Here is a 13,463-nt window from a genome sequence, read left to right on the forward strand (position 1 = left end):
CAGCATTGAAAGTATACTCATCTGGTCTTTCTGACAATATTAGGTGAGGCTTTTTCCTCTTATATGATTAGATTCTGAGATTCTTTGATGGAGAAAAGATCCTAAGGATATTTTCAGAGATAGATGTATCATCCAGAAAATGAGGGCATCTGGATAAATCAATACAGCTGTTATATTCATGTCAGCCTTTTACTTTGCCAGGTATTCAACAGAATCCTTGCAGTTGTTAGTTACAAACTAGTATAATAACTGACATTTTATGTCTGGGGAAAACTTTTGGACCAAATCCTTGTTCCCAATAAAGCTGCTTTGTGCTGCTCAAAAGGCACAAAGCAGCCTTTAAGATGCTTTTACCGGTTATATTCAGATTCAGCTGTCACAGGGAAATCTCCATATGGTGGAGAGCTGGTCTTGCTGAGTCTGCACTCTTCCCATCACAGCTCTGATTTTGGAGCCATGCTGCGAGACAGACGTACAGCTGAAGCATTGCTGTGCTCTAGTAATTCCCTGCTGTGGAACTGTATCTTGTCTCTTTTTCCAGGTACAGCTTAGAGTTCATGTAAACTACTTTACCGGCCTCTTTGGAAATCCACTGACATGCACTCAAAAATTTCATTTGACTCCAAAGTCAATTTGGCATGGGCACAATGGCAGTCTTGATGGTAGGGGAGCCTGGAGACCTCCATATATTGTTAATAGTCTCAACAAGAGAGTAAGAAGGCCCTAAGATTACTGAGACGCAGTTGTGATATGCCATACTAGTATTTCTTGTCAATTGTGAAGCAGATCTATAAGCTGACTTGGGAATTACAATTAGCTTGAAAGAAAGGAAAAATGTCACATAGCATACTCATAAAGGCATATATAACTAACTTCGGGAAGACTTGGGGAATGTTTCACCTCAAATATTTGTCATTTAGAAAACCATCACTTTCTAGGAATTTAAAGTAGAAAATCACTGCTTGGGCAGGGGAAATCTTTTTTTTCCTTAAGCAAGTGGGCTATCACATTAGACATTATTGCTTAGTAGCAGTTGAAATAAACCCCAGGGAATCTTTATCTCATGTATAGGATGCAATAAATGAATGTGTATTCCCACAATACAGATCCTCTTGGGCTGTGCTTCAGCAATGAAAAGGAATATAAATTAAATGATTTTATTATTCTGTTAATAAGCATCTTCAATCCAAAGCATAGCATGAGGAAGCTGCAAGTCAAGAAGCTTCCTCAGTGCCAGAAATGCAGAAACTGAGTCCTGCTAAGTCTTGCTCAAACACACAATAGGTATCGATTAGGAACGCAACATAACCACCTTAGGCAGAAGCTGTGGAGAGGGCATGCACGATGCACACGAATCACAACGCTTAGAGTTAGCACTATGTACAGAAGCAGTGCCAAACTGCACCTGAAACAGCAGGGCTAATAAGGATGTACTGTATCATTGCCAATTACAATAGTTCAGTTAATTGCAATAAGCCAATTCCCACAAGAAACAATGGTTTGCTGCCCCCTCTCTCTCTCCCCCCCTCTCTCAGGTTTACTTCCAGCATTAAAAAGAACCTGTTGATGGTGCTTTTGGAAAGATAGGACTGGAAATGATCCCTCTCTACAACTACATAATGACCATTTTTTTTAGGAGATCTCACAGAACACCCTTCCTGCAGCCCCCATTCATCGAGGGTCACAAAACGCTTTTCAGTATTAGGTAATAAACTTAAGAGCTGCAGTAAAAGGCCAAACCTCTCAAGCACAGTATCACAGAAGACTATAACCAGAACCCCTGCAACAAGATATTTACGAAATAAATCTCCCAGACGATTGTGAGAAAGTGGCAGGGGGAAAAAAGGCAAAACAGTCCTTCACTACGCTCACCTGAGGGAAGAGGTTTTGTTGTGACCCAAATCTGGCAATCAATTCAACCGTACGCCTGTGAGCAAGATGCACCACAAACCACCTGATGATTTAATGTCACCAGTGTCCTTTCTACATCCTGTTTCTGACTAATTTCCAGTGCTTCAGAGACAGCTGAAAAAACCCTCACAAGCCAAATGCAGACAGGGTAGAGGACCAGAAGGCGGCCTGAAGCTTGGGAATGGTCAAAGCACAACGCCAAAGGTCAGCAGCTTAGTCCCCTTTAAATCCCCCTTGGACACACTGAAGTGTCACACCCTGATTTGAAATCATTTAGGTGCTTGTGCCTAGAGTACTGTCTGTTCGCTCCTGGAATGGTTAGAAAGCTTTCCAGTCTAAGTGTCGTCATGACCAATTTATAACCATACATCCTTGTGCTAGTATAATTCTGTAATTTAAATAGTTCTCCTTCCTTGATATTTACTGTTTGAATGTATTTACAGTGAATCATTATGCTGTTTTGGCTTTGTTTGGCTCCCTAAGGAAGCCAAGCCTGCTTGCTTGCAGCTCCCATTCAATGGGATCTCTGCTCCCCCATCACCCCAGTATTCCTCTTCTGCACCTGTGGCGACCTGAGTCAATCTTTTCTGATCATAAATCACCAGAACTGGACATAATTTTCCAAATGAGGGTCTTTAGCTGTGCTGTGTAAAGCCATGTTAATACTTCCCTATCCCTACTAAAAATACCGCGCTTTGTGCATCATAGACTCAAATAAGCCTTTTCCACAGCTATTCCCGCTGGCAGCTCACAGTCATTTTCTCATGGAGGAATTCATCCACATAGTAAGGTCAGACGAGTAGGCCTAAGGCTACCAGCATCACCACCTTTCTCCTTTCACTATAGAGTGTTTTAGACACAGGGTACTCCTTCTAACCTTGAACAAGTCCTTGCGTTGGCAACTGTAACTTCCTCTGCCAGCTTCTTTCAATATCTCTGGGTAAAAATCATCTTTGGGTTCCTCTGTGCTGTCAACCCCACGAATTTCCTCTGTTTCTGTAAGTTTGCTGTTCTGTGATCCCAAGCCTTAGACAAAGATCTATGTTTGTCCCTCTTGCAGTTTAATGTAAGGCAGATTAGTCCATGATCACTCAGTTCAGGATTAGTTTCAATACTATGGCCTTCTACAAGGTCCTTGCCGCTTGTTAATACTAGGCCTAAAATGCCATCTTCTTTCATGGACTCACTCCCTGTTTGCTTGAGAAACCGAGTTTCTGCGACACTCGAAAACATTTAAGCCCTACCATTTCCCAGTGGTATTTCCCAGTCTGTATCTGAGAAATTACAGTTTCCCATAATCACATGATATTCGCTCTTCTATATCTTCCCCATAGTTTTTGGAGATAACTATCCCTGTCCGAGTTTGTAATGGATTACCACCCTTCTCTCAGTGGATTTTTCTTTTTTAATTCTTTGCTCTCATGTAATTTTCCAATGTAATGCCCATTATTTTATTTCTTCAAACCATTTTACTAAAATATAGAGTTATTCCATGGTCTTTACCATTATTTCTGTTGTTCTAAGTAGCTACCCCTCCAACAACTACATTCTAAACACTACTGCTACGCAGCGGTGTGCAGCATGTAGCAGCAGCATTGAGACACAGCGTTTCGGGCCCCAGTGAAAACGTTGCTCATAACATGAAATTCCAGACCAGTTAAAGACAAGACATTGGTGACATATCTCACTGTAATTGTATTAGAAATCTTTAAAATCTTGTAGTCATGATATGGAGAAAGAAAAAACCACCAAAGCACCTGAAACAGTAGTTATTGCATTAGATCATCACTTTATCCCTTTGGCTGCAGACATTTTTAAATGTGGAAAAGCTTCTGACATCTTTTAGATGGTATAAGAATTTGTTTTCTCTTTTGGGGGAAGAATACATTAATATAGGTGCTGGAGCTACAGGCACTGGAATCCTATTATGTTTTTTCCTTTTTTTTTTTTTTTTAGGGCAAAAAAGAGGACACATATACAACAGCAAAAAGAGTGGCAAAGAAGGAAATTGCAGGTTTGTCTCTGATAGAAACTTATTTGCAGCCCCACTGCTGGAGAAATCCAGGCTCGGTGCACAGTCCTGTCAGCCGGTCCAAAGGTAAGCAATCTTGAACAAGTGATGGGAACATTTAAGACATCGGTCTTAGATTGTCTTTCTGATCGCAGGTTCACGGCATCATTTCAAAAGGCGCAGTTGTCTTGACAGCTAAGCCAGCCTCTTACTGGGGACAGCAGCAAAAGGCGGGAGAGAGAGGGGGGGGAGAGAGAAAGCAGAGAAGCGGGATGAGGACAAAAACAGCACGCAAGGAGGGAATTAGCAGTGCGAGCCAAGCTTCGCAGTTTAGGGGCTGGTGAGGACACAGCCGGAGCTAGAGATGTTTGGTTTTGCAGGGCAGGTTGGCGTGGGCGTTACAGAGATCCGGGGGATGAAGACCGAAGAGGGTCAGGATGGATTTCGGGACGCAGTGAGATGCTGTAAGCGGCAACTATGACGCAAAGCTTGTCCGTTCAGGATCACTCATCCAACTGTTCCTCCCTAGTGATCCCTCGATAAACAACGTCCAAAAAGGACGGTGACCTCATCCCACTGAAATTAGCCAAACACCACACATTTCTCCGTGTTCAGCTCCGCACATTCCTTACAGCTCCGGCTCTCCCGGTTCCCTGACCTACCAGCCCCATCCCTGCACCCGGAGCTCCGAAGCCCCCTGTGCGGCAATTCCTCCAACCGACCCCGGCCCGCGCTGGCTGAGCCCCCCCCGGCTCCGGCTGAGCCCCCCCCCGGCTCCGGCTGAGCCCCCCCCGGCTCCGGCTGAGCCCCCCGCGCCGCTTCTGCGCCAGAGCCGCCTCTCCCCCTCCCCTCCCAGCAGCCCGGTGAGGCCGCGGGCAGATGACAAGCCGCACAACGCTGCCCCGCGTAAAAGCGAGGCCGCCGGTACCGGCCCGGCATCTGCCCTGATCAGGACATGCCGCGATACCAGCGCAGCCCGATACAGGCATTCATATAACCTGGCCGCCCGGAGCGACAGGTTCTATCGGGTGTCAGCGTCGCCCCCTTTCCCCGCCGCCGGGAGAGCCGCCTGAGGAGGAGGACGGTTGGCTCCCGCACCTCCGGGACGCCGGGGAAGGGAACACACCCCCCCGCCCCGCCGGCCGGTGACTCGGGGTTGCCACCTACGGTCGGCTGCTCCCTGCCTGCAGCCGGCCCGGGCCCGTCTGAGGCGATCGGCCTCTCCGGGGGGCGAACGGCTCTGGCTCGCTGCTCTTTTCTGATCTTTTCCAGACTCTTCTCCCCCTCCCTCCCCTCCCTCCCTCCCCCCTCGCGGTTTTTCCTCCCTCCCCTTTTTCCCAGTGGCATTTTTTTTTTAACAAAGGCTATTGTGTTCCAGGCGACCCTTTGTGCGGGGTTGCTCGCACCTCCCTCGGGGCGGAGAGGGGAAGCAAGCGGCTCTTAGCCGCGCCGATCCCTCTCTCCCGGCGCCCCGCGTCCCGGCGCCATCCCCCGCGCCCTTCCCCCAGTCCCCCAACGGTCGGGCCGGCGCAGCAACGGCCGCCCGCCCGCCCTCAGGCCGAGCCCCCGCAGCGGCGGGGCGAGCCTCGGCACGGCTCCGCCGGCACCACCCCCCCGCCCCGAGCGGGACGCGCCGTCTCCTCACAGCCCACCCCGCGCCCCCTTCGCCGCTTGCGGAGGGCCGGCAGGCGCCGGGCGCGACGGGCTCCGTCTGCCGGGCGGGGAGCGCGGGACCCCTTCTCCCCGGGTTGTGCCCGCGGCGGCGGAGCGGGTGGGGGGGCGGGTAACGGCGGCATCAGGTGCAGCCGGGGCAGGCGGGCAAGGCAGGCCCGGCCCCCGGCTGCCGCCTGCGCGCTGAGCGGCTCGGCCGGGCCCGCCCCTCGGTGTGTGTGAGGAGGAGCCGGGAGAGCAGCGGGCTTCGCCGGGGATTTCCAGCCTGAGCGGGCGGGAGAGGAAGTGCGGGGCGGGGGGAGACGGCGCTGAGCGGCAGGGACTTTCCGTCGGGCTGGCGGTCGCCTTCGCCGGGCTCCAGCTGCCGCCCGCCGCCCCGCTCTCCTCACACGCTCGCAGGTAGGGCGTCCGCGGGGCTCGGCGCGCCCTGGGGAGCGGCGCGGTGGCGAAGGGGGAGGGAGGGAGGGAGGGGGGGCGCGGACGCTTCACCGCCGCCGTGGCGGCGGCTCCCGCTCAGGGCTCCGGCACCGGCCGGGCTCGCCTGCCCGCGCTCGGGCTTCCTAGGCAGAGGGACGGGGCTGGGCGGGCGGCGAGAGCCGGGGGGCTGCTCCCTCGGAGCCGGCGGGGGGCAAGGCGACGGCGCGGCGCTGATACGAGGCATCTGCTAGCAGGCAGGGGCCGAGCGCGCTTCACCCGCAGCCTGTTGCCGGGACCTTGGCGGCGGCTGGTGCCCGGGGATAGATCAGTCTCCGGTGGGGGCGGCGTGGACTCTGCCTGCCCGGACGCACTCGCACGCCAGGGCTTTGCAGGTGACGCCTTTTCACTTATTTCTGCCTCCCCTCTTCCCTACCCGCGCTCCCCTTGTTTTCTCCCCCCTCCGCCCCGCGGTGTGTGTGTGCCTGCGTGTCGGGGAGGGAAGGGGAGGCGAGGCCGGCCGGCAGGCCGGAGCGGAGCCGTGCGGCAGCGGGCGGCGCGGCGGCGCTTGCGGCGTTTGATGTGTCGTTTGAATGCAGAAGCCTCGCTCCGCTCCTGGCTCCCTCCATATGCAGTGCTGGGGGCGGGCCGACGGCCTTTAAAGGGGCACTGCCGCCAGCCGCCGCGCCTGGGTGCCGAGCGCCGGGCCCCCCGCAACTTTGCGCCTCCCGAGGCTGCCCTCTGCGGCGGCTCGGCTCGGCTCGGCTCCGCGGTGGCCGTGCCTGCGCCGGCGGCCGCTCGGCTCCCGTGCGATGGGGACTTGGGCGCTCGCCGCCGGGGAAAATCCTTTGCCGTTGGTACGGAGCCGCCCCTAATCGGTGCGGAAGGAGTTATATTTTTATAAAGTCTATCTGCCTACAACGGCCCTGCGCTATAAGCCCGTCTGCCTGGCGTGAGCGGAAAGAAAAGTGTTTTGTTGTCACGCCATTCATTTTATGCGCTGTTTCGCAGCACCGCGTTTTAATATGTTAAATTAATTACCGTGTTGTAGGTTAGAAAAAAATAACGAGTGTTTAAAAGTTTATACTGAGTCATTCCTCTGCAGATGAACCTATGACTGACTCATAATCTGAGAACTGCAGCGGCTTGTAAAATAGGAAGGTAAGGCGTTTACATCTTGATTTATTTGTATCTTCAAGTGCCTAAGATCTGAATTATCTGCGGAAAACCAAGAGGAATGGTATTAATGCTAAGAGGCATAATCTCATGTTCTGCCGATCCGAGCTTGTGTGTGACGTGAAAGACTGTATGTGCACCTCTGTGTGGATCTTTACCATGCGTTAGGACATTTTTTCATCTTTTTCTGATTCTGTAGTAGTAAAATGTGGGAAGTTCCAATGATACAATTTGAAATTTGCAGTCTCCTTGGGTCAGTGACTTCTCTAGCTTCTTGAGACCCAACCGAGCCTTGTATATTGTAATTTGTGTGTCTTTTTCTTCAGTAGGACTGTGTATTTCTCCTTGCGGGTTTGTCCCGTAGAATGCACGTAGCGTTATTGTGCAGTAATCTGAACTTGCATTCATAGACTGAAAAGGAGTTTAGTGCATGATGTGAAGGTCTGCTAGCGGTATTTAGCTTAGACAAATTAAATAGTATAATTTGAAATAGTTAGCAAAAATCCATATTTAAAATAGCTACTGACTTGCATAGAAGCCTGGATTTAAAGGCTACACTGATGGTTAGAGTTAGAACTGACGAGATCATAACATATACCATATGTTGTCCTTTAAAATGAGCTATTTGGCTAAAAGTGTCTATAAATGTCAATCCATACACACAGAAGTAAAGGTTAGTTATTGTGATTAGGGAGAGGGTTTTTGTTTTAAGTTGAGAAATACTTGAACATTTGGACTGAATCAGAGTTTTTTATGGCTGAACTGGGAAACCCCTTGTCATAAAGCTTGATAACGGAAACATTGATGTATCATGAGTTTGGGCATTGCAAGCAGACAGCACTATGAGGCTATAAAAGTTGCTTTGTTCCAACGTGAAAATGGTAGGTGTTTTACTGAAATATGACTTGATGAGAAGCTTCCAATAATAGATGGACCTAGAATATAGAAGGGTAAAGTGCATTCAGTAGCAAAGCAAATTAATTCTAATCAAAAGAGGGTGCTAAATGACTCAGTCTTCAGGCTTTCCTGAAGTCCTTCTGCAATTAAGTTTGATGATACCAATTTTGAGAAGCCATTCTTGTATGGATTCAGAGAATTTGATCATCGTGTAAGCATGTTTACTGTTGGTACCTTGGAAGACTCTGTAAGATGGCAGTAGTTAGCATCAGTGACAAAATTTCTTTATGAAGTTTTACCAGTCCATGCTAATACAGTTTGTCTTCTAAATGTTTTCAAGATCTTGTTGTATTTTAGACCTGTACATTGTTCTTGTCCACAATGAAAAGTTTATGTGAGAGAACAGGAACATGGTTTTTTAATACTGAAGTCCAGCTGTTCTATTAGTAGATATGGCAATGCTGAAAATACAAAAAGACAGAAATCTTAGTTTTTAACTTTTCTTGTTAAACCACTGGAATGTAAATAAATGAATAAGTAGATGATCATAGTTCTGCAGATGAAAAGGCAGTTTAAAAATAGGAATGACTTAAATCTACTCCAATATCCTGAACTGGCTTTGTATGAATAGTTATTGCAAGAATAAAGCATTTTGATCTCTGATATCTGAGATGATGCAATAACTGGATTTCATTAGTTTTTTTATTATAATAATGTTTCTTAATTGAAGGTGCTGAATCTTGTGATGTCTGAAGACTGCTCATTACACATTGGTTTCAGATGTTTGTGCTCTTGTGCGCAGTTCCTTTAAAGAATTGCCAAGGCTTAATTTTTTTTTTTTTTTAATGCCTGTGGGTGAGTACTTTCTGAATATGATGCTTGTATTTGAAACCTCCTGGCATTTTTGGTGTATGGCTCAGGAACACCAAAAGTGGTGGGAGAGAGTGAAATTGGAGATTTCAAGATGTGGTATGGGGAAAAGAAGCCAAGGGAGCGAGAGTTGTGTATTTTTGTGCAACAGAATAAAGGTGTGGTTGTAGCACAAGAGATAGTGCTGCAGTCACGCTAGGTTTTATCTTACGCTTTTTAACGTGTGGTGATGAAGTGGTGACATAGAAACTCCAGCAGTGAAAGGCTGGCAAAGAGAATATAATTGGTCTCCCAGCTCTGCCTGCTGGAAGCCCATACCCTCATAAATGGATAGTTTAAAGTCAATATATGTTTGTTTTGACAAATCACAAACACATTCAATTTTTTTCTATGCCTTTTTTTTTTAAGGTAGAAAGAGAGAGGACTAGGGAATTGGGAGGAAAAGGGGAGCAGCTTACACTGAAAGATCATTAGGTGTCTGCAAAGTGGGAAGAGGTGCTCTCTTCTTCTAGTGGGAAAGAAGAGAAAAGGAAATAAAGAAAAAAGCCTCTAGAAAATCAGTAAGGAAAGTATACAGTAGAAAGATCTTAGAACTTAGGGAGAAAATAAAGCAAAAGATTATTTGGTATTGGGAATTTTGGGATATATATATATATATTTATATAGTATTTAAGGGTGTTTTTGTTTTCTTCCTGGAGATCTTTTCCGCTGGAGCACTGACAGCAAAATATTGTTGCCACTGTGACTTCAATTGCTACTGACTGTTGGCTTTGTAACTAGGTTAACAGGGCAAGTGTCTCTAAAATTATATACAACAACTGTAGGTCACTAATCCTCTCCACCCCCCAGAAAATGTTAAGCCTTTGATTTCCATGCCGTTGTTCTTCCCTGCTGCTTTACTCTGCATGTGTAAAGTGTGATTTTTAGTAGAATTCCAAGTTCTACAGTTCATCTGGTCAAGTGCAGTATGGGAAGGGAAGTCTCAACATGTTAGTGGATACAGAAGTTCAGTATTGGACATGTGTGACTGCCTCCATCCCTGGCTCCCTCCTTGTACTGAAAATTGGGATGTTGTGTAATTTGACATGAAGATTGAATTTTTGCAAATTGTAGGCATCAAAACTACAATGGGGATAGCAGGAATGCTTTAAGTTGGAATGTTTCATAGTTCCAGTATTATTTTATATAGTATCATAAAATAATCACTTATGAAATAGATGGAAACATTAGGAAACATTCTGTAGATTATTTACGATGATAAAAATTGCTAATAATTCTGTAGCATAGTTTAAATGCTCTGAAGTGAATATATCCTTTCACATACAGTATACGTTGCAAATGCTTCAGTCAACATTAGTGAAAGAAGTCATGAAACTTCTATTTTACATGCTTTAATGATGACTGTATGGAAGCTCACAATTAGAAAAATTTAACATTTGGAGTAATACTTAACTTTTGTCTGACTTTATGGTTTCTGCATTAATAGGAAAAACATATTTTTGTAAATAAAGTAAGATATACCCACTCAAGACAAGCTCGAAATGCCATGAGTCTTTACAGCTTTCTTAGGTGTCTAGCAAAAAGAGTTATTTTGATTTGGTCTGTCTTGAAAAGCATGTTGCAGATGCTGCTGTAAGATAAGAAGTGCCTTCCTGGCTGCCACTTCATTCCTGCAAGCTTTGACATCTATCAAGAAAGAGAAGATGGTCCATTGAAGATACCAGTGTAAAATCTAGGAGGCCTGGAGGCTGGGTGTTGTGTTTTTTTTTTTTTCCATTCCTGTAGATGCGTGTACTGTAAGTCATTGAGTTAGGGCCAAACCAACAAGGGACTTTGATGTTGCAGTGTGGAGTGATGTGACATCGTGCCCAAGTCCTGGGGCAGAAGCGGGGGGATTCCAGTCCCAGTTTCCTACTTCCCTGGGGATTATTCTCATCATCAAACCACAGGCCAGTTAAGAGTAGTGTCACTTCCTTCTCTTGAAACTCTTCTGCTATGCCAGGAATAATCAAAACTCAGTGTGCCTGAGAAACAGAGCAGGAGGAAGCATGATGTCTCAGTCAAGTGGTTAGGACAGTTACCAGGATGAGGAAAGACATAGGGTCTGCTGATGCTTCTTCCATTGCTGTTTTGTTTGTTGTTTTGTGGTGCATTTGAACTTGATGTTGAGATGCTTGCTGAGGTGATCAGCCTTGTCAAGACACATGTTTCCTTAAGCATAGAAGATGTGGTGGGGAAGAAAAGAGTACTGATACTTGGGTGCTGCTTGGGTTTGGTGGTAGCTGGCTGGGAGTTCTGAGAATAACTTTGACACAGCTAGTGGCTTATGTGTGTCTGGCTTCTGGCTCCATATACAAACTATTTTCCTGGTCTCTAATAAAATGGGAATAGTGGCGCTTTCCTGCAGTCTGAGGACATAAAAATGATGAGATGCTGAGACCCAGCAGGGCAGTACAAGCGTTGTCTGTTGAGAAATGAAATGAATTGCAAGTGCTGTGTAGAAGCATCCTGTTCTGTCTCCTCTGCAGTGCTGTACCATTCTGCACCGTCAGCATCGTGGGACAGGAAACAGTATTTGCTTCACTCTTCCATTGTTGCTTACAGCAAGCATGCGGTGCTATGTGAAGCTGAGTGTACATGACAGAATTTGTCAGTGGTAGCTCTTCTGGTGCTTGTTCTTGTTCCCAACTTTCTGCTTTGGATGTTCTAGAAAAGTAACAATTTTTTCTTATTCTATGGAGCAGCTTACACAATAAATGTGCCTAAAATAACTTTCTAACAGCAAAGCCCAGAGCATAAACCAAATTTTGGCAATGTGAATGGATTTTGTTTTGTAAGTGCATCCATGTACTTGAGAGAGGGAGACAATTAGAACAATTATTAGAGGGTTTAATAATGGAGATGTGTACTGTACCAGTTTGACTATGCCCTCCCTCTGTCTTTCCACAGAGAGGAACCTTCAGAGAGCAGGTTTCCTTGAGTGTTGTGGCTTCTGTTTATTTAATGACTCGCAGATGTAAGTCTTGATTTTGCATAGGAAGTATAGCCTTACAATTTTCATTCAACTTGTTCTTGTTCTAATCTCCTTTAAACCATCCCAAGTGAATCCTCTTTCTGCACTTTATGCTCTTCAGCTACTAATGGAATGCTCTGGCCCATGCTGTGCTTCTCTTCCATCTTAAGTTGTTTGGCCAAACAGTATAAACGCTCTTAATTTCTCAAGCTGGTTTGTCTGATTCTTAGAAGTGGCTTTTTTGAACTGGTTTCAGTCAGATCTCTTGTAATTTTAGTTTGTTAAGGGATGACTTTTATTCCAAGGTGGTTTCATCCTTGCACTTGAGCAAAGGGACTGCATTTTCCCTTTTACTTTACCTCCATTTACATAACTTTTCTCTGGAAATACTTGTTTCCAGGCTTGTACATACGTTCACACTTCTGGCTAATAATTTTTATCTGCAAATCCACTTTTCTTTGACCTCTCTGTAGCTACCTGCTTCTTTGATTCCCTCTCCACCCCACCTCCTCCTCCAGGTGAATTAACAGGCTCTTCTCTTCCAGGTCACTAAAAATGGTCTACAATGTACCCTACTATTGTCTGAAGTACACATGTCTTTAAATCTACACTTGCTCTCTCATTCCATCCTTTTCACTGTCCTCTTTTCTGTTCAGCACAACATCCTTGAGAGAGGAGCATTGTGCTTTTGCCTGGGAATGTTTTTATTGTTATGACTGTTGCAGTTGAACCTGATTAAGATACCAGTTCTACATTCAATAGGTACTGAAGTTAAAGTGCTTGTGGTTGTAAACTGACATACTCTCAAAATGCTACCATTTGGCTGACAGCTTGAGTAGAAGGAAGTAGGATACCTAAATAAATGAAGGCTGCTGATTTGCATATGCACATCTCTAGCAGTTTTGGAACCCTTTGATGCAGTAGTATTTTCATTGCCTTCTAAAACTCACCATTTTGGCGGGGGAAAAAAAAGGATTTGAGCTAACTTCATTTGAAGTTAATAATACGTAGTATCACTTGAAGTCAGCAGTATCTTCTCTGTCTGTTTTCTGTCAGGAGTTGAATCATGTTTCTATCTACAGAACCTGAGCATGCTATATTTCAGATTAGCAAATATGTCTCACTACTCATCCATGGTGTTGATATGTAATGGAAATACTAATGGATCCTATGTTGTAGTTCAGCTAGTAGATATTGCTGTTTTGTTGCTCATACTGTTAGGCAGGGTTTTTTGTACCTGTGTTACAGCAAGGTATTTTGACACTTTTTTGGAGCATGTGCAGAAGAATGCTCTTGGCAATCTCTAGGAAGGTAAAACAAGTTTATTGTTACTTGTGTGTTGTACTTCATCAGCTATATTTCAATACCTGGGACCATAAATTTCCCTTATTCCTCTTTCCTTCTTACAAATTCCTGAAAACTTCACTTTCATTTTGAAAAGGATCATTTAGACATGCAACTTCCAGTATTTTGGCCAGTAAGATTTTGAGGGAGTTTTAG

The 13,463-nt window shown here is 45.9% G+C and overlaps 1 protein-coding gene across 10 annotated transcripts in view; it reads left to right on the top strand.

Moving 5' to 3' along the window:
- The first annotated feature begins 5,857 nt into the window (after positions 1-5,857).
- The window catches only part of TRAF3 (TNF receptor associated factor 3), a 72,055-nt gene continuing 64,449 nt past the window's right edge, over positions 5,858-13,463 (top strand). For 4 of the 10 annotated variants that reach the window (XM_072864618.1, XM_072864628.1, XM_072864631.1 and 1 more), the window contains exons 1-3: positions 5,878-5,992; positions 6,265-6,402; positions 7,113-7,168. The gene's annotated coding sequence lies outside the window, so the exon portion shown is untranslated. Of the gene's footprint in view, positions 5,993-6,261; positions 6,403-6,861; positions 6,886-7,112; positions 7,169-13,463 lie in introns of those variants that run through there. The other 6 variants (XM_072864620.1, XM_072864630.1, XM_072864619.1 and 3 more) reach the window with 5 other exon arrangements.

The sequence above is a fragment of the Ciconia boyciana genome, chromosome 6 (genome assembly GCF_034638445.1).
Source record: "Ciconia boyciana chromosome 6, ASM3463844v1, whole genome shotgun sequence".
Lineage (NCBI taxonomy): Eukaryota > Metazoa > Chordata > Aves > Ciconiiformes > Ciconiidae > Ciconia > Ciconia boyciana.